A 14309-nucleotide genomic window follows, 5' to 3' on the forward strand; every position below is an offset into this window, starting at 1 on the left:
ATAGGGGAAAGTAGAGCAATATATATATTACTCTACCAAGATAAAACAATTGGCGTAGTCGGGTAGGATTTTGGGGTAACCATGTTTTGCACCCTGTTTGCAAATACTGTTTTGATGTATGTGTTTGTTTATGTATGTGAATTTTAGGGCACCCAGTGTACAAATGCGGTGGAAGTAAAACTTGTTTGGTTGCTGAATGGAATATAACCAACAAAGTGTAGAGACTTCATGTGTGTCACAAGGACACCCGCATGTTTGTTAGTGCTGGTGGTAGTGAGTCCCTAATTAAAGTGCTAGGGAGTGGTGAAAGATGCATGCGTCATTCATACGGCATTTAAGTGGTTAAAGTGCTAGGGAGTGATGGGACATGCATTCGTCATTCATACGGTACTTATTTGTTTAGAATCTTTGTGTATGTATGTGTATGTTTGCTTACAGGGGCAAAAGTAGGCCAACCCATAACGAATTTGGCAAATTGTATTAGAGTAAAATTGTAGACTCAGAAATGCCTAAGTTCATTTTAAAGTCAGCCATCTTCCAGTGGAGTGGCAGAGGGAAGCAGGCTAAAGCTAGGAAACCTGTAGTTCAGGTAGAAGCAGAAGTTGAGCTGAGTGTGCCACAAAATGGAAGGGGGCTGGAAGGATTAAAAGTAAGAAAACAGAGATCAGGTTTAAAGAAGACAGCTGCTGTTATAAGAGGTTTACTAGCTTGTATTATTGGTAATAAGGAACATGATGATAAGGAAGAAAATAGCAAAGTGAATGAAAGTGAAAGTTATGGAATGTTGAGTGAGAGTTTTGAAAGATGTAACAGTTGGTGTGATAATTGTGAAGTGTTAGCATGTAGAACACCGCTGCTAAAGTAGAAAGCAGTGAAAGAAGTGGAAAAAAGAAATGTAAACCGCCCATGGTGAAAGTTAGGGCAGTAGTAACCAGATCGGACTGGAACCCTAAAACATGGGTGGGTGACTTACATGAGACAGATGAGTGCTCAGATAAAGAGTGGGAATGTGAGTGTGAGGAAAAGGAGAGAGATGAAAGGAAGGAAAACAGCAAGGGTGTTTTCTTCCATTATTCTCAACTGCACCACAATCTCCAGGTGATTCTGAGGCCTGTCTAGTATTTAAAGAACATGCTACATTGATAGATTTTTCACCACTGTTAGGAAAGGTAACCAGTGCTGCATTGAAATTTGATTTAGGACAAAGAGATGAGATAGAAGGCAGAGGAGCTGGTGAGTGTGAATGGCAATTGTTGACTAGAGGGCATGAACTGGATATTGGCTTAAGGATACTGAGTAAAGAAAGTGTGGGATTTAAACAAAGAACAATAGAAATGAAAGGAATTCAAGTGTGCTAGTGTAAGAATGGCTGAGTTGGAAAGAAAGCACACCAGTTTAGGAGTTGGTTTGAATGAAACAGGACAAGCCAAAGAACAAAGGATGGGGGATGGTGCAGCAGGAAGCTCAGCCAGCAAGTCAGGAATGCACAGGGTTGTGAGGGTCCTAACAGCTGTGCTGGGGTCAGCAGTAATTAAAAACCACACACACTTCAGTAATTCAAAACCTGACTGACCAGTTGTTTAAAAAGACAGCCTATGAATCTCCATGCAATAAAATGGAGAAAAGTGAGCTGGTCTTTAGTAAAGAACACAGGTCAGTTTTAGCAGAAATGCTGGATTTAGCACTTGGATTCTGGAGAGGTTTTAGCCCACACTTTCAGGTAGTAGTTACCATAAAATAAAATAAAAGGACACACGGGCAATGAAAAAAAATAGAAGGAGGGCACAGGAAGACAGGAAAGGGAAAACAGTTATTTCTGTTTCAATTTTCTGGCCTTGTGCAATAGTGCCACTTCTATTGTAAGGTTTTATGGACTTTGGGTTGGTGCAGGTAATAAATAGTGAAGGCAATTAGCAGAGTAAAATCCATGCAGGAGATCGGGTTACCATTGGCACATTGTGGTGGCATGGCACTAGTGCCAAGCTGTTCCAATGAATGCCTGGAAGCAAAGTTTGAGTTTTGGCACCAGGTCGACAGCCAAGAAAATGAGATGGACAGAAACTGCTTTGTCACCTTCCATTTTGCAGACCTGCCTACATAGCAGAATGAAGAAAAAACAACATGCAAAGACTAAAGACAAAGACATGAAGAAGAACTGAAGGGACAGCAAGAAAAGACAGTTACTGGGGTTTAAGTGAGTAACAAGTCCACAAGTCATGCAATAATAGGACTAGTCACAATAGCTATAGTTTAAAAGGAAAGGTTTGTTCATTACTGCAGCAAATTTATATTCCAAGGGGTGGAAACTGAACAAACCAGTTAGGAATGCCAAAATAAGGGGATTCATTTTGGGCTCATAAAGTATACATCCTGGGTATTAATTAATTAAGTGGGATAATTAAAAAAAGAAGAGGTATACTGACCAAATTGGTGAACTTTTCAGGAAAGCAGGTGCAGCTGGTACATTTGCAAGACATATGGGCTCCGATGTTCAGGTATAGTCTAATTGGGAAAATACAGAAGCCCTGCTGAGATTGTCATCTGTGGTACAAGCACAGGACTAGTGGGCCAATTCTGAACCGAGGTGTTTAGCACGACGAGTATGCATATGGTGAGCAAACAACTCTAGGGGTGGCCTACAGGGGGAATGATGAGAGTTGCATAGCTGTGATGTCTCATGGTGGTGATGCCAGCCTATACTGGTAAAGGCTGATGGCAGTCAAGAGTTGCACCATGGGTAGGAAAGCACAAGAGGCAACTAAGTCAACCCCAAATGTGTGCAGAGGGGCCACAGATGTTGGTTTGTGAACAGTTTATGCAGTGGCACATGTGCTCTCACTTGGGCAGAAGTGGTTGTACTGGCACCTGTGGCATGTTACCTTTCAAATTTTGATGTTAATTGTACAGCTGCATATGCTTAAACAGATAGTTTGGGACAGGGGTCTAATTAGCAGTTAGACACAAAACAAGTACAGATTAAAAATTCACACAATAGACTAAATTGTACTGGGCTAGTTTAGTGGAAGGTGTGGAATTGTCTCATTTTGAACCACCAGATCTGAAGACATATGAAGACTGCAGAAAGCTAAAGAAACAGTTGAAGCAAGCTGGAGCAGATACAAGTCATCAGGAGCGCTTCCAAGTTCTTCAGATTGTCTTTGAAATAAAGAAGATATGTAATGGACAAATGGTCACGGACAACTTTTAACACTGGGAGAGCAAATACTGCCAATCAATGCACAAGTTATTCAACAGACTCTTTAATAAATTTAAAGACATTGTTTATAAAGACACTGTAGAAAACATTCATCGGGGTGGAGTGTGGTGATGTGGGATTTTGCATATAATTTGATAAATATTTTGTATGTCTTTATTTAGAATTTAGGCAAACCAAGTGGTGAGAGGTATTTGTGTTTGTTAAGCTAACCTGGCTTTGTGTGGGGAATGAGACAAAGACTTTAGCAGAGAAATACTCATCAAACTGGTTTAAGACACATCCCCCCAAATCCTGTCATAAAATTACAAAGAGAAAGTCGTAAAAAGGGGTGGGTGCAAACACGAATACCTCTCACCACTTGGTTTGCCTAAATTATAAATAAAGGCATACAAAACATTTATCAAGTTATATGCAAAATCCCACATCACAACACTCCACCCCGATGAATGTTTTCTACAGTGTCTTTATAAACAATGTCTTTAAATTGTTTGAAGAGTCTGATGCATAACTTGTGCATTGATTTGCAGTATTTGCTCTCCCAGTGTTAAAATGTGTCCGTGACCATTTGTCCATTACATATCTTCTTTATTTCAAAGACAATCTGAAGAACTTGGAAGCGCTCCTGATGACTTGTATCTGCTCCAGTTTGCTTCAACTGTTTCTTTAGCTTTCTGCAGTCTTCATATGTCTTCAGATCTGGTGGTTCTGGTGGTCTTGGGGGGGTTGAGGTGTTAAAATGTACTATTTCTCTCATTGGTCTGAGATATGGCTGTTTGGAATTGGCTTGTCTCAGAGGCCTTTAAGTACCATGATGTCCTATTGATTCTAGGAATTGGAGAGAACATCTATAAATGTACCAACATATGATGAAGAAGCATCTCTCTTGCTAACCTGTGATGATGAAGACAACACAATGAAGAGCACAGCTCAGCAGCCATATTGAACAGACATGTGGCTGAAAGCTGAGCACCAACGGTGCCTTAACTAGAGACATTTTAATTAACTGCAAGTCTGTGTGCCACCTGAATTACACATCGCCATTTTATCAGGTTGTATGGTTGCCAATATTCAAATGTACTTTGCATTTTGTTATTATTTATGAATATTATCAGTAATACATTATTTTATGTGTAACTTAACTCCTGCTTGTCTTTTTACTACATCTAATTGCCTGAGGTTATAAATATAGAAGGGAAGGTGGGGAGAAGTTATATAAAATAATACCTTATAAACAGTGGTAAGTCTGTGAGTTTAGGCATTCTAAGGCTGCATATTAATAATACAATAGGGGAAAGTAAAGCAATACATATATTACTCTACCAAGATAAAACACTATTATTAAAAAAACATTTCTGTGAAACTGAAATAAAACAATTAACAAAACCGAAATGAAAAATTAAAACTAAATGAAACTATTAAAGTAGCTGGAAAGACTAACTGAAATAAAATAATAATGTACAGTAATCCCTCCTCGATCGTGGGGGTTGCGTTCCAGACCCCCCGCGATAGATGAAAATCCGCGAAGTAGAAACCATATGTTTGTATGGTTATTTATATATATTTTAAGCCCTTATAAACTCTCCCACACTGTTAACATTATTAGAGCCCGCTAGACATGAAATAACACCCTTTAGTCAAAAGTTTAAACTGCTCCATGACAAGACAGAGATGACAGTTCTTTCTCACAATTAAAAGAATGCAAACATATCTTCTCTTCAATGGAGCGCCGTCAGGAGCAGAGAATGTCAGAGAGAGAGGCGAGATAAAAGCAAACAATCAAAAAATCAATACGTGCTTTTAAGTATACAGAAGCACCGATAAAGCGGCATTTTGTAGAGGAGTGTCCGTGTCCTCTGTGCAAACAGCCCCTCTGCTCACACCCCCTCCGTCAGGCAGAGAGAGTGAGAAAGATAGAGAGAAGCAAACAAATCAAGCACCGCGCGGGAACATATCTTATATCATTGAGGAGTTTTAGTTAATATGTAATATATGCTCTGATTGGGTAGCTTCCAAACCATCTGCCAATAGCGTCCCTTGTATGAAATCAACTGGGCAAACAAACTGAGGAAGCATGTACCATAAATTAATAGACCCATTGTCCGCAGAAAGTGGCAAACCAGCGAAAAATCCGTGATATATATTTAGATGGGCTTACATTTAAAATCCGCGATAGAGTGAAGCTGCGAAAGTCGAAACGTGATATAGCGAGGGATCACTGTACTAAAATTTTTAAGTTTTCATTTTTGAATGAATATTCTTGCCATTAGTCTTTAACCCTTGTATGTTTTAACTGTAAAACAGAAAGTCATCCACCACGAGCTGCCCTCACGCATTCATCCAGTGGACGATGGCTGGTGATAGAGGGCAGGTGTCCACACAGCATTGGCGGAGACAAAGCGAGCTGAATGCGGGTGCGTAAAGTTTGTGAAACTGAAAGCTACTTACGTGCCGCCTTTCTTTGTACTTGTTGCATATCAAGATGTAATTCAAACGGCTGAAATCGAAATGTGCTGGTCAACAAAAACTTTACCATATGGACAGAAAAATCACAAGTGAATAACGTTTCAGTTTATTTCTCAGGTGACTGCTTTTAGTTGACAGCAATTCACCTGCCACTTCGCACAGGAGAAATAGTTTTTAGTTTCTTGTATACAAAGTATAGAGAAAGTACAGTAATCATGAAAATATCTGACCTTGATATTTTGTTGAATCTTGACGTTATAGACCTCCGAGTCCAAAAATACAATTTTTTGGAATTACATCTGTGTGTATGTGTGTGTGTGCGTCTGTGTGTGTAAACACAATAACTCAAAAATGCTACAAGATAGATGGATGAAATTCGTCATGTGGTTGTTACACCAAAATTGTAGATCCGTATTAACTTTTGGGCCAAATCCACCACCTGGAAGTGGTACTTTACCCTGAATACATACTCAGTTTTTTTTTTATTCATGCAGCTGCAGAGTCCGATTTATTCAACTTTACTTTTATAATAATTGTTCAATATATGAATTTGATTTGATTTGTTGTTGATGGTTCTTTAATGTACATAAGATAAAAATATAATCCTTGTCTTGCGGTTTACTCCTCAAATATCCATCCCCATATCTGAGTATAAGAGGAAGTCAAGGGGAGACCATTCCCGATTCTTGAAAGTAAAACACCACCGATCGAGAGACTGACAAGGTCATCATATTATATCAGCATATTGTTACTGACCAATCACTTCTGCTTTAAAAACATCATTTAATAATGAGGCGATACAAACAAAGGTAGGAAGGCCAAGTGATGAAAAACTAGACATACTAATGGGGTTTTGTATTTATTCTATATTTAATTAATTTTTCTTTTTTAGTTCATATTCATAACTCAAAATACCTGATATTGTGAAAGTAATCCATTTTTGTCTTCCTTTTTTCAATGTGTCTTTCACTCTCTCTCTCTCTCAAAATAATTGAAATTATCATATTCTTTTTGTTCCTAACATCAGCCATATCATACATATTGAATACCAGGGATCTTTCCTGCCTTGCACCCAAACCTGCTGCGGTAGGCTCCAGGTTTCCTGCTATCCTACTCTGGATAAACAGGTTTAGATCAAGTATATGTTGTTCTTAATCGCCATTTTGTGCCTGTCCATACTCTTATTACCTGCTCATTAAGGGTTTACTGTTCTTATGGTGGGCTATTCAAGTCTCACCACCCCTAACTTTTTCACTACATGCTTGTTTTTCTTTGTTTCCCTTAATACAGCTAGGTGGGGTCTACACAATGATTCAAGTCTAATACCTCTATTGTTTCTAAGCCCCATGATTTTCATGATCACACCTGTCAGAACACAGTAAATTCTGCTTTCTTATTTTTAATATCTTTTCAGGCCTGCAGTCAGCAAAATTCTGTCTATAAATAGTATTTGCCTGAGATGGAATCAGAGATCAGTATGGCTGATAGAAAAAAACAAAGCCCAGCACATTGTCGTTGGAGCAGGAAATGTTGTGTGCTGTAGACATTTAGAGTAAAAGACCCGTGTTGTGCAATAAAAGAAAAAGATAAAAAGTGCCAACAGTCAGCACAGATTTGTTCTGCACAAATGACATAGAAAATATTTTAAAAATTATAAAATTGTGTGGATTTTTTCATATTCAGTACCTGGTTTTGATTATGTTTGTTTTTATCAGACAAAAACAAAACCAGATAGTGGAAGCTTACTAAACTACTTGGTTTATTAACATTAAACTCCTATTATATCCAAATCCATTAATTGTACAATTCTTTCTGATTGTGACACAAAACTAAACTCCATAGGAGCTCCATGCCATAATTACTAAAACTAAAACTGAAACTATCCATCCATCCATTAACCAGCTTGCTATATATTAACTACAGGGTCATGGGGGTCTGCTGGAGCCAATCCCAGCCAACACAGGGTGCAAGGCAGGAAACCAACCCCGGGCAGGGCGCCTGCCCACCACAGTAAAACTGAAACTAATAAAATAAAAAAATAAAATAGAAATGTCTTTGTGAAATAAAAAGTAAACTAAAACTAAAAATACACAATAAAGGAACTAAACTGAATTTCCAAGTAAGGTCAGAAAAAAATATTGAAATTAAAACTAATATAAAAAAGCAGAACTAATGACCTTTGTACTTATTGCTCCATTGTACTTATTCTGTATCTCCTACACTTTGATTTTTAAATATTCAGACTGCTGTGGTCACAAAGGCACTGGCTCATCCAGTTCAATTGCACTTTTTCTGAAACATTCTGATTGTCACAGTGTGAATCTGCACTCAAATGGCAAACCAAACCCAGAAACTGAACCCGGGTCCTCGAACTGTGATGCAGCAGAACTGAACGGTGTGCCACTGGGCAGGAATCCACAGGCCATCTCCCAGCACCCTGGAAGGACCTGAGAAACATTCAGAACAGATCCTGACTGGCCAGTTTGGAGTCTCACGATGTATCCATGCCGAAGTGTGGAGCTGATCAAGATGACCATCATTGAAATGTCCAGTGATAGGGTCAGTTACCTTCTCGTACATCCAGTAGTGGTGTCTGATGTGTTTGGCAGTAATAATGGTGGTCTCCAGCAGTGGGTTCAAGGCCAGAATAAAATTAACAGAACTGAGCATTTGTGCCAATGAGGTCAAATGGAAAGCAGCTGTCATAAAAAGAGACTAAATTTGTTCTTTTTCACTTCAAGTCCACACGATATCCCTGACCAGAGAGGTTCCTCCTCCCTTCCTAAAAGGACCCTAGCTGTCTATTCCCATCTGGCACAATGTCCAAACTCTGTGAATGACGAAGGCTTGACTGGTAAACGGCTGAAGCTCATGGAGTCTAGAGGTGACAGAAAATGTGGGCATGAGCTGGATGAATTGGGCTCAGACACACCTGGAGGAAAACTATCAATCAATCAATCAATCAACATTTATTTATATAGCACATATTCATACAAAAAAAATGTAGCTCAAAGTGCTTTACAAAATGAATAGAGAAATAGAAGACACAATAAAAGATAAACATAAGTCAACATTAATTAACATAGAATAAGAGTAAGGTCCGATGGCCAGGGTGGACAGAAAAACAAAAAACTCCAAAGGCTGGAGAAAAAATAAGATCTGTAGGGGTTCCAGACCAAGAGACCGCCCAGTCCCCTCTGGGCATTCTACCTAACATAAATCATCATATTTTCATGGAAGGACCTGATGATGATGGTCACGTAGACTTCTGGCTTTCAGTCCATCATTGTTGGAGCATCATGATGCTTTGAGTAGGTGGTGGTGGCGCAGGCCCCACCACAAAGAAACCGGAAAAGAAACAGAAGAGAGTAGGGGTCAGTACGGATTTTAGAGCCACCATGAATAGTTATTATGAATAATTGAACATACAGAGTATCAGGATTATGTTAAAGTGAAGTTATAAAAGGCCATGTTAAAGTAATGTGTTTTCAGCAGTGTTTTAAAGTGCTCTACTGTATTTGCCTGGCGAATTCCTATTGGCAGGCTATTCCAGATTTTAGGTGCATAACAGCAGAAGGCCGCCTCACCACTTCTTTTAAGTTTAGCTTTTGGAATTATAAGGAGACACTCATTTGAAGATCTAAGGTTACGATTTGGAATATAACGTGTCAGGCATTCCGATATATAAGATGGAGCGAGATTATTTAAGGCTTTATAAACCATAAGCAGTATTTTAAAGTCAATCCTGAATGACACAGGCAACCAGTGTAGTGACATCAAAACTGGAGAAATGTGTTCGGATTTTCTTTTCCCAGTTAGGATTCTAGCAGCTGCATTCTGCACTCGTTGCAAATGATTTATGTCTTTTTGGGTAGTCCTGAGAGGAGTGCGTTACAGTAATCTAGTCTACTGAAAACAAAAGCGTGAATTAATTTCTCAGCATCTTTCAATGATATAAGAGGTCTAACTTTAGCTATGTTTCTTAAATGAAAAAATGCTGTCCTAGTGGTCTGATGAATATGCGATTTAAAATTCAGATTACAGTCAACGGTTACCCCTAAATTTTTACTTCCGTCTTAACTTTTAATCCTAGTGCATTAAGTTTATTTCTGATAACCTCGCTGAATCCATTATTGCCAATTACCAAAATTTCAGTTTTCTCTTTATTTAGTTTGAGAAAATTACTATTCATCCATTCAGAAATACCAGTAAGACATTGTGTTAGTGTATCGAAAGAGTCGGGTCATCAGGTGCTATTGATAAGTACAGCTGTGTGTCATCAGCATAGCTGTGGTAGCTCACATTGTAACCTGAGATAATCTGACCTAACGGAAGCATGTAGATTGAGAATAACAGCGGACCCAGGATAGAGCCTTGTGGAACACCATATCGGATATCATGTGTCTTTGAGATTTGATTACCACAACTCACAAAGAATTTTCTCCCTGCCAGGTAGGATTCAAACCAATTTAAGACACTGCCAGAGAGGCCCACCCATTGACTAAGGCGATTTCTAAGAATATTATGATCAATGGTGTCAAATGCAGCACTCAGATCTAAGAGGATGAGAACAGATAAATGGCCTCTGTCTGCATTTACCCGCAAGTCATTTACTACTTTAACAAGTGCAGTTTCTGTGCTGTGATTTGTTCTGAAGCCTGACTGAAAGTATCAAGAATAGCATGTTTATTGAGGTGGTCATTTAACTGCATAATGACTGCCTTCTCTAAATTTTACTTAAGAAGGGCAGGTTAGAAATGGGTCTAAAATTTTCAAAGGCAGAGGGGTCAAGATTATGTTTCTTAAGAAGGGGTTTAACTACAGCAGTCTTAAGACAGTCTGGAAAGACCCCCGTATCTAATGACGAATTTACTATGTCCAGAATAGTGTCAATTAGACGCCTGATATTTCTTTGAAAAACCTGGTTGGTATTGGGTCAAGGACGCAGGTGGAGGTTTCAGTTGAGAGATTATACTATGTAATTCAGGTAAATCTATCCTGGTGAAAGCATTTAATTTGTTTATAACGGAGTACCGGGCTTTGGAGGTTCTGCAGTGTTGGGGAGATATACTATGTTATCTCTAATATCATTAATTTTTGAGTGAAAAATACAGCAATGTTCTCACAGGTTTCACTGGAAGTATTCTGGGGGCATTCCTTTGAGTTACCTGGGTTTAACAGACGGTCAATTGTTGAAAATAAGACTCTGGGATTACTAGCATTGTTATTTATAATATTAGAGAAATAGCAGCCTCTCAAGACGGACAGTGTTATTGTATTCTGTTATTTTAACTTTTAATATTTCATAGTGGATAGTTAGTTTAGTTTTCCTCCATTTACGCTCAGCTCTACGACATGTTCTTTTTAAATCAGACACTCTTTGGGTCTTCCATGGAATAACAATACTAGAAGATTTTTTACTGTCTTTTCAGGTGCAACTATGTCAACAGCAGTTCTTACTTTAGAATTAAAGTTTTCCACTTTACTATTTACATTATCCTCGCTATTATAGCTGGCATTATAAACGGACTGATTGCTTAGAATAGTTGTAAGCTTTAAAGCTGCTGATGAGTCAAAGAAGCGTTTTTAACAAAATGCTTCTCATGAGCGTTTTCTATCTTTATTTCTATATTAAATAGTAGAAGGAAATGGTCTGATAGACCGATATCAGTGACCTGCTTTATATCAACTTTAAGTCCTTTAGTAATCACTAAGTCTAACGTATGACCTGCTTTATGTGTAGGCTGATTTACGAGCTGCCTCAAATCAAAAGAGTCCAGGAGGTTCATGAATTCCTTTACCTTTTGGTCACACTGATTGTCGACATGAAAGTTAAAGTCGCGACTATTAAGAGTGCATCATAGTTTGTAACTAAAATTGACATTAAGTCAGAGAATTCCTCAAGGAAAGACGCGTTATATTTAGGAGGTCTATACACGGATAATACGAGAACGTGAGAATCTCCATGAATAACAACGCGAGATACTCAAAGGACTTAAATTTACCAAAACTAACATCTTTACATTTTAATCGCTCGAGTAAATGTTTGCCAAACCGCCCTTTTTCCCTGGCGGTCGCACGAGTAAAACTGTAATCCGGGGCAGATTCGATTAAAACTGCCGCCCCATTGAATTAAGCCATGTTTCATTTAGCGCAATAAAATCAATGTTTCTATCACTAATAAGATCGTTTATAAAAAATGTCTTGTTAGTTAAAGCTCTAACATTTAATAGTGCCATATTTAATGTTTCTGAAGGGCAGAGCTGAATTTTATGCGTGTTATCGGTAATCGGAACAAAAATTAAGTTATTTTTGTTAACGCTCTGTGTGTACTTTTTATGTAATCTACAATCCGTTTTATAGTCTTAATGCAGTGTTGATCTGAAGTAGTAATTTCAATTAAATTATTGGTGTTTTGCCGCACTGCCTAGATTTTTACGTGCATTAAGATTTGTTATTAGATTATTAATGATGTGCACTTTAACGGAAGACTCTGTTAAGCCATTATGTCCTATCAAACCAGTAGCATTACGTAAGGGGTTAGCAGTAGAAGTAGACAGTCAAGATAGACGAATTACCTTAGCGATGTTTTCGAGAGGACCCGGCGCCAAATCTATTCGGATGCAGTCCATCCCGCTTGAAGAAGCACGGCCTTTCCCAAAAAAGATCCCAGTTGTCTATAAACCCGATGTCTTGATTCTCGCAGAAGCCTCTCAGCCAGTTGTTTAAACCCAGCAGACGACTGTAGTATTCATGCGATCGTCTGACGAGAGGTAGTGGACCCGAGATGAAGATTTTTGCGGATGGGGTCCTCTCCTTCGTGTCTTCAACTAGTGCTGCGAAGTCAGCCTTGAGAACCTCTGACTCTCGGTGCCTTATGTCGTTTACGCCGGCATGTAGAATGATGGATCCAATTGCCCTCTTGTGCTTCTGGTAGAAGGTCGGCGCCCGCCTCATCACATCTCGAACTCGAGCACCGGGAAAACAAGAAACAAAGGATTTTTGATTAGGGCACGTGATATTCAGGTTTCGTACAATGGAATCACCTACCACGATTATATCACCCGGGGTTGAAGGCAGACTGGGGACGTGGAGAGGGTCGAATCGATTCTGGATTTGAATGCTCGCCTGTGCCGCTGGAGGTGTTCTAGCCTTGAACCCCCGCCTGCAAAGCTGAAACCCGTCGAGGTCTTCATCAGCGTTGTTCCTACGAGGCGCGGGGGCGAAGCTTACTTGCCCTTGGACTTGAGCGGCATGAGGTGGGGTTGATGTTACGCCGCTTCGTTGTTTGGTGTGGTTTGTCCAGCAGCCGAGTCTTCAAGTCTCTGAGGTACCTTCGTCTAGACAGGAGTTTCTGAATCTGTTTGTCGAGTGCCTGGAGTTCCTCGACAACGATGGCAACGCGATTCATCTCACTGTCGGCCATTGTCTGCTTCTACTTCGCTTCGCCGTCACCTAGGAAAGAAAAGAAAGTTAGATTCATGAGAGCTCTACAAGAATGTACCAAGCTGTAGAGCCCGATGCATGTAAATTATGTGTGTCTGATTTTGTGACAATTCCAGAAAAACAAAGATGATGGCGGGGGCACAGTCAGGGAACAAGGTGGGGACCACATGGCTGGCCCCGCTTCCTTTAATGATTGTTGTGCTCTGAATTGGCATGGGAATGTCTGTGTCTGTGTGAGTACCACCATGTAGTCACAAATCTCTCACACTCTTGTTCTGCCACCTGGCATGAGGTCCGTGGGTCATGTTGCAGCTACAGCAAGATTCCAGAAATCAATCAATCAATCAATCAACATTTATTTATATAGCACATATTCATACAAAAAAAATGTAGCTCAAAGTGCTTTACAAAATGAATAGAGTAATAGAAGACACAATAAAAGATAAACATAAGTCAACATTAATTAACATAGAATAAGAGTAAGGTCCGATGGCCAGGGTGGACAGAAAAACAAAAAAAACTCCAAAAGCTGGAGAAAAAATAAAATCTGTAGGGGTTCCAGACCAAGAGACCGCCCAGTCCCCTCTGGGCATTCTACCTAACATAAATCATCATATTTTCATGGAAGGACCTGATGATGATGGTCACGTAGACTTCTGGCTTTCAGTCCATCATTGTTGGAGCATCATGATGCTTTGAGTAGGTGGTGGTGGCGCAGGCCGCCACCACAAAAAACCGGAAAAAGAAACAGAGAGAGAGTAGGGGTCAGTACGGATTTCAGAGCCACCATGAATAGTTATTATGAAGAATTGAACATACAGAGTATCAGGATTATGTTAAAGTGAAGTTATAAAAAGGCCATGTTAAAGTAATGTGTTTTCAGCAGTGTTTTAAATTGCTCTACTGTATTTGCCTGGCGAATTCCTATTGGCAGGTGTGGCCCCCGGCAGGGGCTGGAGCCCGGCCGGGACGCCCAGGAGGACGTGAGGAGGGCTTGTGCCTCCTCCAGACCGCGAGGGGGCGTCCGTCCTGGTTCTGTTGGGGGCCACAGGTTGAGGGCATGGAAGCCCTTCCCTGTAGGGGCCCGTGGTCACCGCCAGGCGGCGCCCCGATGCCGGTTTATCCCGTGCGGTTGCGGGTCGGGGCAGGAGCCCGGCCGGGACGCCTTGGAGGACCGGAGGAG

This window comes from Polypterus senegalus, chromosome 10, assembly GCF_016835505.1.
Source record: "Polypterus senegalus isolate Bchr_013 chromosome 10, ASM1683550v1, whole genome shotgun sequence".
Lineage (NCBI taxonomy): Eukaryota > Metazoa > Chordata > Cladistia > Polypteriformes > Polypteridae > Polypterus > Polypterus senegalus.